General features: G+C 40.2%; 1 protein-coding gene across 3 annotated transcripts in view; it reads right to left on the reverse strand.

Annotated features, from left to right (window-relative positions):
- RALBP1 (ralA binding protein 1) overlaps positions 1-8,186 on the reverse strand; it is a 49,166-nt gene extending 40,980 nt beyond the window's left edge. The window contains exon 1 of one of the 3 annotated variants that reach the window (XM_043558290.1): positions 8,007-8,186. The gene's annotated coding sequence lies outside the window, so the exon portion shown is untranslated. Of the gene's footprint in view, positions 1-7,489; positions 7,715-8,006 lie in introns of those variants that run through there. The other 2 variants (XM_043558289.1, XM_043558288.1) reach the window with 2 other exon arrangements.
- Positions 8,187-13,430: the final 5,244 nt, after the last annotated feature.

A 13,430-nucleotide genomic window follows, 5' to 3' on the forward strand; every position in this document is an offset into this window, starting at 1 on the left:
TAAAGACAGGTCAATTGATATATATCAGTCTGGGGATCAGAAAGAAAAATTAATGAAGAAAATATAACAAAACCTAAGAGATCTGTGGTACACCATCTGGCATACCAAGTATAGTGGCAGTCCCAAAAGAAGAGAGAGAAAAGTGAAGAAATAATATCTGAAGAAACTGTGGCTAAAAACTTCTCAAATTTAATGAAATATTAATCTATATATCAAAGAAGCTCACTAAACTCCAAGCAGGAGAAATTCAATGAAATTCACACTGAGGCACATCTTCATCAAATAGTTATAAAAACAAAGAGAGAATCTTGAAAGAAGCCCACGGAAGTGACTCATCACATACAAGGCATCTTCATTCATTAACAGCTGACTTCTCATCAGAAACCATACAGGCCAGAAGGCAGTGGGATGACATAATCAAAGTACTGGAAGGAAAAAAACTGTCAACCAAGAATCTTTATCTTGTATAATTATCCTTCAGAATTGAAAGAAAAAAATAATACATTCTCAGAAGAAAAAAATCTGAAAAAATTCATTGCTAATTGGCTTACCCTACAAGAAATGCTGAAGGGAGCCCTTCATGCTGAAATGAAAGGACACTAGACAGTAATTTGAATCCACATGAAGAAATAAAGAACGGCAATAAAAGTAACTACATAGGTAAATATAAAAGATAGCATAAATGTATTTTTCATTTGTATCTATTTTCTCTGCATAAAGCAACAGTTTTAAATCAGATGGACATACAAGGTATAAAGATACAACTTGTGACAACAGCACTATAAAGGGGAGTGGAGCTATAGGAGTACACTGTTGAAATTAACCTGTTATTAATCTGAACTAGACTAATACAAATTAAAATGTTAATCATAACCCCAGGTTAACCACTAAGAACTAACTCAAAACTATGTAGTAAACAAAATATAGGAATTAAAATAGTACACTGCAAAGAAACAGAAAAGGCAATAATGGAAGAAATGAAGAATAAAAAGAATTTTAAATATATAGAAAACAAACAGTAATAGGGCAGGAGTTCTTATTAATGAATAATTACTTCAAATATAAATTGGTTGAATTCCCAAAATTAAAAGGCAGACACTAGCAAAACAGATTTTTTTTTTAAGATAAACTATCTATTGCCCATAAGACACTCACTTTAGGTTCTAAGACACAAGTTGAAAATAAAAAGATATTTCATACAACCAGTAACCAAAAGAGTGCTGGGAGGACTGGCTATACTAGTAACAAAATAAATTTTAAAACAAAAATATATTCTAAGAGACAAAGAAAAATACTTAATGATAAAACGGTAAGATAACAATTACAAACATATATGCACCTAATAACAGAACCCTAAAAGACATGGAACAAAAAAACTAACTAAATTGAAAGGAAAAACAGTTCAACAATAGTTGAAGACTTCAAAATGTATAGACTAACTAGACAAAACATCAATAAGAAAAAGAGAAGGCTTGAACAATACTTTAAACTAAACCTAACAGAAATCCACAGAACACTCCACTCAACAATAGCAGAATACAGATTCATCCCAAGTGCACCTGGAACATTCTTAAAGAAAGATCATATGTTAGGCCATGAACAAATCTGAATAAATTTTATAAGATTGAAAGCACATATGGTATATTCCCTGACCACAATGAAATAACAATGAAAATCAATAATTTGAAAAATAATTTTTAAATTAAAAAATATGTAGGAATCTTAACCAACATTTAACAGAACATCTGACAGACTAAGAATAGAAGGGAACTTTGTCAAACTGATCAAGGGCATCAGTGAAAAACCCATAGTTAACATTACAATTAATGGTGAAAGACTGGAAGCTTTCCTCCTAAGACCAGTAACAGGACAAGGAGATTTGTCCTTGCCACTTCTATTCAACATTGAACTGGAAGTTCTAGCCAGGACAACTAGGCAAAAAAAAAAAGCATTCACATTGCAAAGGAAGAAGTAAAACTGTCTCCATTCACAGATGACAGAATCTTACATAGCAAACCCAAAATAATATACTAGAAAATTATTAGAGCCAATAAATGAGTTTAACAAAGTTATAGGATACAAGATGAAGATAGAAAATTAACTGTGTATGATGATACAGTCCAAAAATGAAATTTTAAAAAAATTCCATTTGTGGAGGTAAAAGGTACAACATAGGGAATATAGACTTTTCAGACCGGAGGACTCAACAATGTTAAGACAAAATAATAATGCCCTAACTCAAAGGGATATATAGATTCAATGCAAACTCTATCAAAATTTCAACAATCTCTTTTGCAGAAATGGAAAAGCTGATCTTCAGTTTAACATGGAATTACAATGGGCCCTGAATCAAGCCACAAAAAATAATGAAACAGAAGAAGGTGGAAGACTTACACTTCCCGATTTCAAAAGGTACTACAAAACTATAGAATAGCCAAAACAATGTAGTACTGGCATTAGTATAAACATACAGACCTACAGAATTGATTTGAGTCCAGAAATAAACCCAAACATCTATGGTCAACTGATTACCAACAAGGGTGCCAGGACTATTCAATGGGAAAAGAATGGTCTCTTCAACAGATGGGTATGAAACAACTGGATTTCCACATGCAAAAAAACGGACCCATATCTCAGACCACACATCAAAATTCACTCAAAATGAATCAACACCGAAACATAAAAACTAAAACCATAAAACTCTTAAAAGAGTACTAGCCTAAATTTTTGCATCCTTGGATTTGACAATGGATTCTTAAATATGACAACAAAATCATGAGTAACAAAAAGGAAAAAATGGACAGACTGTACTTCATCAAAATTAAAAACTTTTACTATCAGAAGATGATATCAAGAAAGTAAAAAGACAACCTAAAGAATGGAAGAAAATATTTGCACATCATCTATTTGATAAGGGTCTAGCATCCAGAATAAACAAAAAGAACTCTTACAACGCAAAAACATAGAGACAACCCAATTTAAAGTGGGCAAAGGACTTGAGTAGGTATTTTTCCAAAGATGACCTACAAAAGCCATTGAAAAGATGGTCAATATCATCAAATCAAAACCACAATGAGATACCAATTCACACCCACAATGATAACTAAAATTTTAAAACCCAGAACATAACAAGTGTTGGTGAGGATATGGAGATACCAGAATCCCTACACTGCATGATGAAATGGTACAGCTGCTTTGGGAAACAGTTTGGTACTTCCTCAAAATGTTAAACGTAAGAGTCGCTATACGATCCAGCAATTCTGTTCCTAGGTATATACCCAGGAGGAACATACATCCACACCAAAACTTGCACATGAATATTCACACCAACATTATTCACAATAGCCATAAGGTAGAAAAAACTCAGTCACCAACTGATCACTGGATAAACAAAACATGGTGCAACCAGGCAATGGAAGATTATTTGGCAATAAAAAGGAATTAAGTCCTGATATATGCTACAATATGATAAACGTCGAAAACATTATACTGAGTAAAGGAAGTCGGTCACAAATGATAATATATATGATTCCATTTATACAAAATGTCCAGAGTAGGCAAATCCAGAGAGAGCAAGTAGGTTAGTGGTTGCTAATGGGTGGGAGTAGGCGGAATGGTGAGTGACTGACAACGAGTAAAAGGTTTCTTCCTCGTGATAATAAAAATGTTCTAGTTGACTGTGGAGATGGCTGCACAACTGTATGAATATACTAAAAACCACTAAATTGTACACTTGAAAAAAGCAGGCTTAAATCTTTGCCATGTTAAAAATCACTCCCTTAACCCTTTTTACCTTCTGCTAACACCTCTTTCCATTCTTCACAGCTAAGACTTATTTATTCTTGAAATAATCTACATTTATTTTCTTCACTCTCTGACCTTCTATTAACTCCTCAATTCAATAAAACCTAGTTCCTTCCCCAAAAGTTAATTGTATTAAGTAGAATTTAAGTTAAGCATTAAGTAGAATGTTACAACTGATCTTAGTTATTAAATTCAATAGACTCCTAACAATCCTTGTTTAACTCAAGTTCTCAAAGCAGTTAGAGCATAGCTTTTTTTTTTTTTTTTAATTTTTTTTTTTTCCTGGAGAGTTGGTTTTGAAGTATAACTTCCTTTTGAAATGATTCCATTTTGGCTTCTATGACATTTTCTCATGATTTCTCTGCATCTCTAAACACAGGAATTTCCCTTTCCAGGTCTTCTTCCTCTATCTGGCTTTAAATGTTATTCTCCATTGTCTATTTCCAGGACTATTCTCCATTGGTAAATTCTTCCTACATGGTATTACCTAAATCAAAGGTTTCAGCTACCACCTAGAATACAGCCTGCTGACTTGCACAGTAAGACTTCTCGGAGACTCCAAATCCACACACCCGACTCTGCAGCCAATGTTTCCACTTGAATGTTTCATAGATTAACTCCCTATTCAGTATATCCAAAAGCTAAAATACTGTTCCTCCCCAAGTTTGCTCCTCTTCCTGAAGTCCCTGTCTCAGTACAGAGTTGACCCTTGAACAACATGAGTTTGAGCTGTGCAGGTCCACTCATATGTGGTCTTTTTCGATAAACACAGTACTGTACTGTAAACGTATTTTTCTTCCTTATAATTTTCTTAATAACACTTTTTTCCTCTAACTTTACCGTAAGAATACAGTATATAACACACATGACATATAAAATATGTGTTAACTGACTTTGTGTTATCAGTAGGGCTTCCAGTCAACAGCAGGCTATTAGTGGTTAAGTTCTGAGGGGGTCAAAAGTTATACATGAATTTTAGACTGCGAGGGGGTCAGCACCCCTACCCCCTGCATTGTTCAAGGGTCAACTGTACTTTACCATTGTCCATTCAATCACCTAAGTTAAAATCCAACTGTAACTGAATCCTATGAATTCTACTTTCTAAATGTTTGTGCTAGGAACTTACTCCTGTGTATCTCCACTGATGCTACCTTAAACGTAGGGTCTTACTTGTCACCTCAATTATTACAAAAACTCCTAACCAGTCTCGCTGCACCCTGCCTTACCTCCCCTCCCTCCCTTCTGAAATCTGCATTCTGTAATACCAGAATGATCTTTCTAAAATGAAAACCTTCCAAGAATCTTTCCTGATTAAAATCCATGAACTCTATTATTATTTATAGGAAAAAAAACCCTCTAGAATCCCTAGAATGGCATGCAACGCTCAAGGATCTATCTAGGCAGCCTCATCTTCTGCTACTTCCCACCATAAACCCAATGCTATAGTTGTAGAGAACGACTTCTAATTTTTAAAAGTGTTCTATGCTCTCTCTAATCATGTCCAGCTTTCCTTCTGCCTTAAGTTCCTTTCTCTCATTTTCTGCCTCCGTCATGCCTACACCTTCAAGTTTAAGAATTTAAAGCATGAGGTACCTAACACAACACCTAACACACAGCAGGGAGTTAATGGGTTGAGCTGGCCTAGGCTTCTCTTTTCTTTATCCTGTCTCAGTGACTCTATTTGCTCACAAGATAAAAGCTGGAGTTACTTCCACTGTGTATAAGACTATCCATAATTTCGCCTCTGCCAACTCACTATGGCAGCTTAGACTACTACTGTGCTTTTGCTCACACTCCTTCTACCTAAATGCCCATCCTTTCTCTTTTCATCCCCTCCTATACATAACGTTTTCCTTACCGCTGCCACCTTTCTCAATCTCTTCTTCTCTTCCCTTAGGAAACTGGCCACTATCTCCTTTGTACACCCTGTATACGCCCACACTTTGTCCAGTCAAAATAATCTTAAAAACGTACTGTACTTGGTAACGGTTCAAGTCAGAGATAGAATCTGACCATTCTGAAAGCAGGAGCAGTGCCTTATCCATCTGGAAGTCTTCTTCACCTGGGACAGTACCTGCTGCTATGGAATTATTACTAGTAATTCTCCCATACTAAATGACCTGCATTCTTCCTTATTCCTCTCACATATACTAACTTAGGTTTCGATCAGGAATTTCCTTTCAAAAAGGACATATTTGGGGGTTACATTCAGGCCCAATCTCTCCTTGCCAAGCAAACAGCTGTGCAGACACAACGATACAAATTAAATATTCATTTTCTGACACTTCTGGTTTTCTAAATTAGAAAGACCTAAAATGAGAGATTATTTTGAAGAGAGAGCAAATTAAGTTATGGTACATGGCCTCAAGATTCTTTGTTCAAAGAATTACCGCCCTATGGTTACTGTTAAACTAGCCTACTCCACTTAAATCTACGGGTCACTTTGAAAAGTGGGAACCACTCTACTAACTTCCTTCCTACCTCTCCTACTGCCAATACAGTTTACAGCAATTACTCATTTTCGGGAAGACACTCAGAAAGGAACTATCAAATCACCAAGATAACTGGAAACGTGTCAAGTGAGGTTACCTTTCTTATTCGCAGTCCCATTTTTTCATTTGGAAGTGCTGCCTCCATAATCACCAAACCAAAAGCGAGCTTGCTCCTTATCACCACTTAAATATTTTATGAATAACTCCCAAGGATGATGGAATGCTACCTAAAGTTGCAGCAGCCTTGGAACATGCCCACTCCACTAAAACAATTCAGGGAAAGCTTTTCTAATCAGGCTAGATGGTGTGTGAACTCCATGTCCAAACGACTGCACTTCTCTTACCATGCACATTCAAAGTATCTCGACTTCACATTTTAATTACTGTCAAGAACTCTACTAGGCCTTAGAAGTAACAAGCTGCTTAGGCAAGAGGGAGGCTCGGAAGTCATGAATCGCAAAACTCGAAAGAGCGTAATTATTTCAGGTTAAGACTGAGGTGTGGAATATTGTGTAAAACCTGTTCCACTCCGCTAAGGATAAATTTTAAAAGGGGGAGGGGGGTGCGACCTCAATAAGAGCCTTTTGGCACAAGCATACTTGAGAATGAGTTGTAAGAAGGATTCTCAACTCCAGATCTGTCCCCATTCGCACTGAAACCTGAACGAAAGACCGAAGCACTCAAAGGAGCTCCACTGCTTCCATGCCAGCGGTGGGAAACATCAAGAGCCTTTTCCTAGCCCACTGGGCAAGTCCCGGAGACGGGTCAATACTCCGGGTGCGATGAAAAAACAGTGATTATATAAAAGACAGAGTCCCCTCTCCTCCGTTCCGGTGCCCAAGAGCTGCCCTGAGGCCTGGAGACTCAAGGGGGGAGGGGCCCGGTTCCCGACCCTCCTCCTCCGGACCCCGAGAGCACCAAATCACAAACGCGGGTACCACGAGGGAGGCCCGGCCGGCAAATGGGAGGAAGGGCCGGCAAGGGGGCGAGAACTGGGGAGAAGCCTGCCCGGGATGAACCCGCACTCGGGGCAGCCACGCCCCCCACCCCCAACTCCAGCCCCGCGCGCGGCGAGCTCCCAGCCCCGCACGCTGCCTGACAGACGCCGCTGCGAGGTGGGTGCGGAGAGCGCCCCGCGGGCAGGCGAGGGGCACCGCCACGACCCCCGCACGCCACCGCTGGCCGCCACTGACCTGTGCCTGACGCCGCGCGACCGCCCGCCCCGCCGCAGCCGCCGCCTCCTCGCGCTCACCGTGCCGCCGCAGCCACCGTAGGCGCCTCCTGCGCTGCGCCCCTGGCCGGCCTCGGGCGCCCCATTCCCACCCCGCCCCAGCCTCCGCCTGTTTACAATGATTGGGACAGAACGGGACGAGCCGGCCCAGCGCGCACGCGCATTCCCTCCTACCGCCGCTGCCGGCTTCCCGGGTCCTCCTCTCTGCGCTGACGGCTAAAGCCGTCAAGGGCAAACGCCCTGTGCCCTCGCGCGGGGCACGCTGGGAGGCGTAGTTCTCCGACGCCCAGCGCCCAGTTTACGTGAGGGCCCTTCGTCGAGGAAGCACACTACAACACCCTGGAAGCACCGCGCCTCCTTCGGCCCAGGGGCTCGCTAAGGAAGCTGAGGGAGCGCGCGAGAGAACGCGCCGCGCGGGTGCTCAGCGAGCGCCTGCGCAGTCCCCGGTCTTGGGGGACTGGGTGGGATGTAACACCTACCTCCTCCGAGTATCAGTGAAGGAGGTTTGGGGGCAGCGGCTGCGGTGGTCTTGAGAAAGGAAAGAGCTTTCCTCTCCACCCTCTGGCTGGCTGCTCCTCAGCTCCCGAAGTGCAGACCTTTTGTGCCAGCAGGCTTCGGTCGTCCCAACCAGTTAAACCAGCCTAGGAGGCCGGCCCAGCCTGCCGCTGGGTGGGGCATCTTCCCGGCCTTGGACTGGGTGGGGAATCTTTTGCTTGGGTGGGGACTCTTGCTGTGGGCTTTCTTTAAAGGAAGCTCCGTGGGCCTCTGAGGCGAAACTTGGCCTAAAGCTCTGTGTCGGGACCCCTCTAAGAATTCCTACAATAGGTGTTGACAAGGGCCAGCCCTTGGTGCGTGCCGTGCTGTGGGACTGCCGTCTTCCACCGCCCTCCTTGGTTCAACATTGGCAAAGGAAGACCTGAATTAGCACTGCTTAGGTTGCAAGGAGAAATAACAATCCTGGGGAAGGCTGACAATAACTAAATTTCCCCCCAAGGCTCCTAGGCTTGAAGAATTATTTTGCTAATGCGTGGCTGGGAATCGGGTCTTTTGAAGTGTTCTTGTTTTATAAAAGTTGGGTGGTTAATCGGGAAAGATATGCTTTGGGATAAATGGCCTTCCTGATCATTTACATACCTACGTGCAATACTGTCTTCAGAACTTCATTGTATTATGTAGATGAATCCGTGTGATCTGCCCTGCCCAGTACCTCCCAGATAAACCGACAAGTTGACAATAGGTCTCTCCCTTGCACACGTGTTTTCTACTCAGTAAAGTTCAGCCCCCTCAGCCTGACTTTCAAGAGCCTCCCACAATTAGACCCCAGCAGGGTCTTTGGTACCCGTTGTTTCCTGACTACTGGAGAAGCTTTCTTTTTGCCCTTCTGGCAACAGAAGAGTGTCCTCTGACCACTGAGATGGGCATGTTACAACGTCAGTTACAATACTCTTTGCTTCTGGCAGCACTATTTGGGCCAAGGGATAGGCACTGACCTGAGTTGGGCATTATTGAGCCCTTGCTTGAAATTGCTACATGGACAAAGAAAAGGGAGGGGGGAAAAGCCGCTTATTGGGGTAACTGCTGATGGCCATATTCTTCATAAGGTGAGCCTTTTCTGCAGTAGCCATGAATGAGACCAAAACAGGAGGGGAGGGTGGGTTGGAAAGAGAAATCAATTGCTGACAGCATGAAGACTCTGGTTTTAGTTTCAAAGGCCAATTCTTCTTTAAGTGCTTTGAGCGTATGAGCCTCGCTGGGGGAGCCGATACAGCTGTTTATTTATTCTTATTTAGGGCTAATTTGTGTGGTTGTATAACATTTGTTGGTTGCCTCCTGAGCATTCATTCCTCCCATTTAAGCCATGGAGCATAACCGTTCCCTCTGACAGCTTCTGAGATGGTCATGTTTCTGAGATGGTCATGGAACCCAGTCAGAACCAGTGAGTTCCACAGAGACCTAAGATGGATCTTCTAATAAACTGCAGCCTCCTTGCTCTTCTGGTATGGTGTTGAGTATATGAGGTCTGAAAGTGGGGAAAGTGTTTTGTTCCTTCAAGGGGAAAGCCTGAAGGGATAGCATCTAGGGAAAAGGCACCAATAAAGCCTGAAGATGAAGTCAGTACTGTCAAATGAGTGCTGGAAAGGAGAACTAGGCGTGTAGTGGCATCATTAGAGCTGCACTATCAAACCTCAACTGTCTGACTTAACTTATAAACTATCCTATAGACTGTTTAGAATTGTGAGCCATAGGGATGCCTGGGTGGCTCGGTCGGTTAAGCATCTGGCTCAGGTCATAATCCGCTGGTGAGCTTGAGCCCCACCTCGGGTGTGTGGGATTCTCTCTCTCCCCTTCTCTCTCTGCCCCTCTTGAGCCTTCTCTTTCTCTCAAAAATAAAAATAAATAAACAAATAATAGTTTGAAAAATTGTGAGCCATCAATTTCCTATATTGTTTCAGCCAGTTTGGGAGAAGGGGAAGTTCTGTGACTCAAAATTCTTAAAGTCCTAACTAATTTAGTTGGATTTCTTTTACATGACTAATACAGGTCCCCACTTAAAAAGAAACTGTGGAACGGGGCACCTGGGTGGCTCAGTCAGTTAAGTGGCCAACTTTGGCTCAGGTCATGATCTCAAGGTTCATGAGTTCAAGCCCACATTGGGCTCTGTGCTGATAACTCAGAGCCTGGAGCCTGCTTCAGATTCCATGTCTCCCTCTCTCTCTGCTCCTCCCCAGCTCTTACTCTGTCTGTCTTTCTCTCTTAAAAATAAATAAACATTAAAAAAAATTTTAAAGAAAAAAGAAACTGTGGGAGAATCTTTCAGCAGCGGCTATGTGACATGGTCAACAATTCCTCTGCACACAAAACAAGTACATAACTGGACAAAATTGTCAGAAACAACCATTTCAAGGCTCTTGAAACCAAACACAGACAACAATTTGAGAAATAGCGATTCTTGAAAAACTGCTAGAAATTCTAATAGAGATAGTAGATGTCTGTGACATCTACTCAGGCAAGACATGCCTGAGGCTGCTTCTGTCCTGCCCCACCTGTTGCCGCAGAACTCTAGTTTTTACTAGTGTGGACTGGGCTAGCTAAGAAAACTAGCTACTTTTCTGCCAGAGGGTATGGACTTCATTCCTGCTGGGAGGTAAAAAACCCATGGCTTGCCAGCTGGAGGAAATATAAAATGGTGCACCTGCTGTGGAAGACAGTATTGGTGGCTTCTCAAAATATTAAACATACAATTACCATTTGATCCAGCAATTCCACTTCTTAGTATATACCCAAAAGAATCAAAATCAAGGACTCAAAGAGCTATTTGTACATCCATGTTTGTGGTAGTGGAAGCAACCCAAGTGTTTATTGATGGATGAATGGGTAAATAAAAAAAAAAATATATATATATATATATATGCCATATATATATATATATATATATATACACACACACACACACACATATATACACACACAAACACACACAAAGGAACATTAACTAGCTTTCAAAAGGAAGGAAATTCTAATACAGGTAAAACAAAAATCATGAGAACTGAAAGGATAAATTTACAATTCACTTGTGGTTATAGATTTCAAACTCTTCTCTCAGCAATGAAGACAGAAAGTCAACACGGACATAGAAGACCTGCATTACAGTATCAACCAACTTGAAATATTTGACATGTAGAAAACTCCAACAGCAGAATACACATTCTTTTCAAACAAATGAAACACCATCCAGAATAGATTATATATAGCAAGTCACAAAACAAGCCTCTATAAATTTGAAAGGACTAAAATATCCAAGATATGTTCTCTTTCTACAATGGAATTAAATTAGCAAAAACAAATATAAGAACCCCCCAAATAACTGGAAATTAACACATTTCTAGGGGTGCCTGGGCAGTTCAGTCAGTGAAGTGTCTGACTTCGGCTCAGGTCATGGTCTCATGGTTTTTGAGTTGAAGCCCCACGTCAGGCTCTGTGCTGACAGCTCAGAGCCTGGAGCCTGCTTCAGATTCTGTGTCTCTCCTTCTCTTGCTGCCTCTCCTCTCCTTGTGCTCTGTCTCTCTCTCAAAAATCAATATTAATTTTTTTTAATAAATAAATAAATAAATAAATAACCCATGGGCCAAAGGAGAAATCACAAGGAAAATTAGAAAATATCTGGAACTGTATGGAAACAAAAATACAACATATCAAGTTTAAGGGAAGCAACCAAAGCTGTGCTTAGAGGGAAATTAATAGCATTAAGTGCTTACATTAGAAGGAAGACCATAATTTAAGCTTCCGTCTCAAGAAGGTAGAAAAAGAGGAGTGAATAAGCCTGAATTAAGTAGAAATAAGGAAACAGGATAAAAATAGAAATTGATGAATCAAAACCAAAAGGAAATAGAGAAAAAGACCCAAAAGCACATTCTTTGAAAAAATTAAATTGATAAACCTTTAGCTAGACTAAGAAGAAAAGAAGGGTATAAATGACCAAAATGAGAAATGAAAAGAGGGACAACACTATAGACCTTACAAAAATGAAAAGTACTATAAGGGAATACTTATGAACATCATAATTCCAATAATTTTAAAAATAGTTGAAAACAGAGGCATTCCTAGAGGGAACAAATTACCAAAACTAAATAAAATAAAATAAAATAAAATAAAATAAAATAAAATAAAAAGAAGTAAAAAAAATACGAATAGACATATCAGGGTAAAAATCTTGAATCGGTAAATACAATTCTTCCCACAAGGAAAAGCCCATGCCAAATGTCTTCACTGGTGAAATATATCAAATATTTTAAGGGAATAAATAATACTAAATCTATTAATACCATTTTAGAAAATAGATGAGTAAGGAACACTCCTCAATTCATTTTATGAGGCCAGTATCACCCTGGTACCAAAACCGAACAGCAACACAAAAAAGTAGAATATCCTTCATAAATTGTACACTTTATTTTTAAAATTTTTTTTTAACATTTATTTATTTTTGAGACAGAGAGAGAGCATGAACAGGGGAGGGTCAGAGGAAGAGAGAGACATAGAATCTAAAACAGGTTCCAGGCTCTGAGCTGTCAGCACAGAGCCTGACGCGGGGCTCGAACCCACAGACCGCGAGATCATGACCTGAGCCGAAGTCGGACACTTACCGACTGAGCCACCCAGGCGCCCCTTAAATTGTACACTTTAAAAGGGTCAAGGGTCATCTGGCTGGTTCAGTTATAAAAGCACGTGACTCTTGATCTTGGGGTTGACTTCAAGCCCTACATTGTGTGTAGAGATTACTAAAAAAATAAATAAACTTTAAAAAAAAATAAAAGGGTTAGTTTTATGGTACATGAATTATATCTCAATAATGCTGTTATTTTTTTAAGATATGAGAATTGAATTAAATATTCTAAAGGCAACCCCACCCTTGGATGAACAAAGTAGAAAAATCCAATGCCGGGGTGCCTGGGTGGCTCAGTTGATTAAGTGTCCGACTTCAGCTCAGGTCATGATCTCACAGTTCATGGGTTCAAGCCCTGCTTCAGGCTCTGTGCTAACAGATCAGAGCCTGGAGCCTGCTTCAGATTCTGTGTCTCCCTCTCTCTCTGCCCCTCCCCTGCTTGTACTCTGTCTCTTTCTCTCAAAAATAAATATTTTTTAAAAAGTGAAAAAAGAAAAATCAACTCCTGTTGCCTGTATCCTTAGGACCGGCACCTAAACAGTTCATTGGGTCATAGCACTGTTATATGGTTGAAATTTCCTATTTTTATGTTATTAAATATAATGTATATATAATTATATATGTGTAAACAGATATTTAATAATACAATAAATGTTATATATACTTATGTAATATATATATTTAATAATATAATAATAAATGTTATAGTTTTACATGTCATATAAAGATATAATATTTAGAA

This window comes from Prionailurus bengalensis, chromosome D3 (assembly GCF_016509475.1).
Source record: "Prionailurus bengalensis isolate Pbe53 chromosome D3, Fcat_Pben_1.1_paternal_pri, whole genome shotgun sequence".
In the NCBI taxonomy this organism is placed as follows: Eukaryota; Metazoa; Chordata; class Mammalia; order Carnivora; family Felidae; genus Prionailurus; species Prionailurus bengalensis.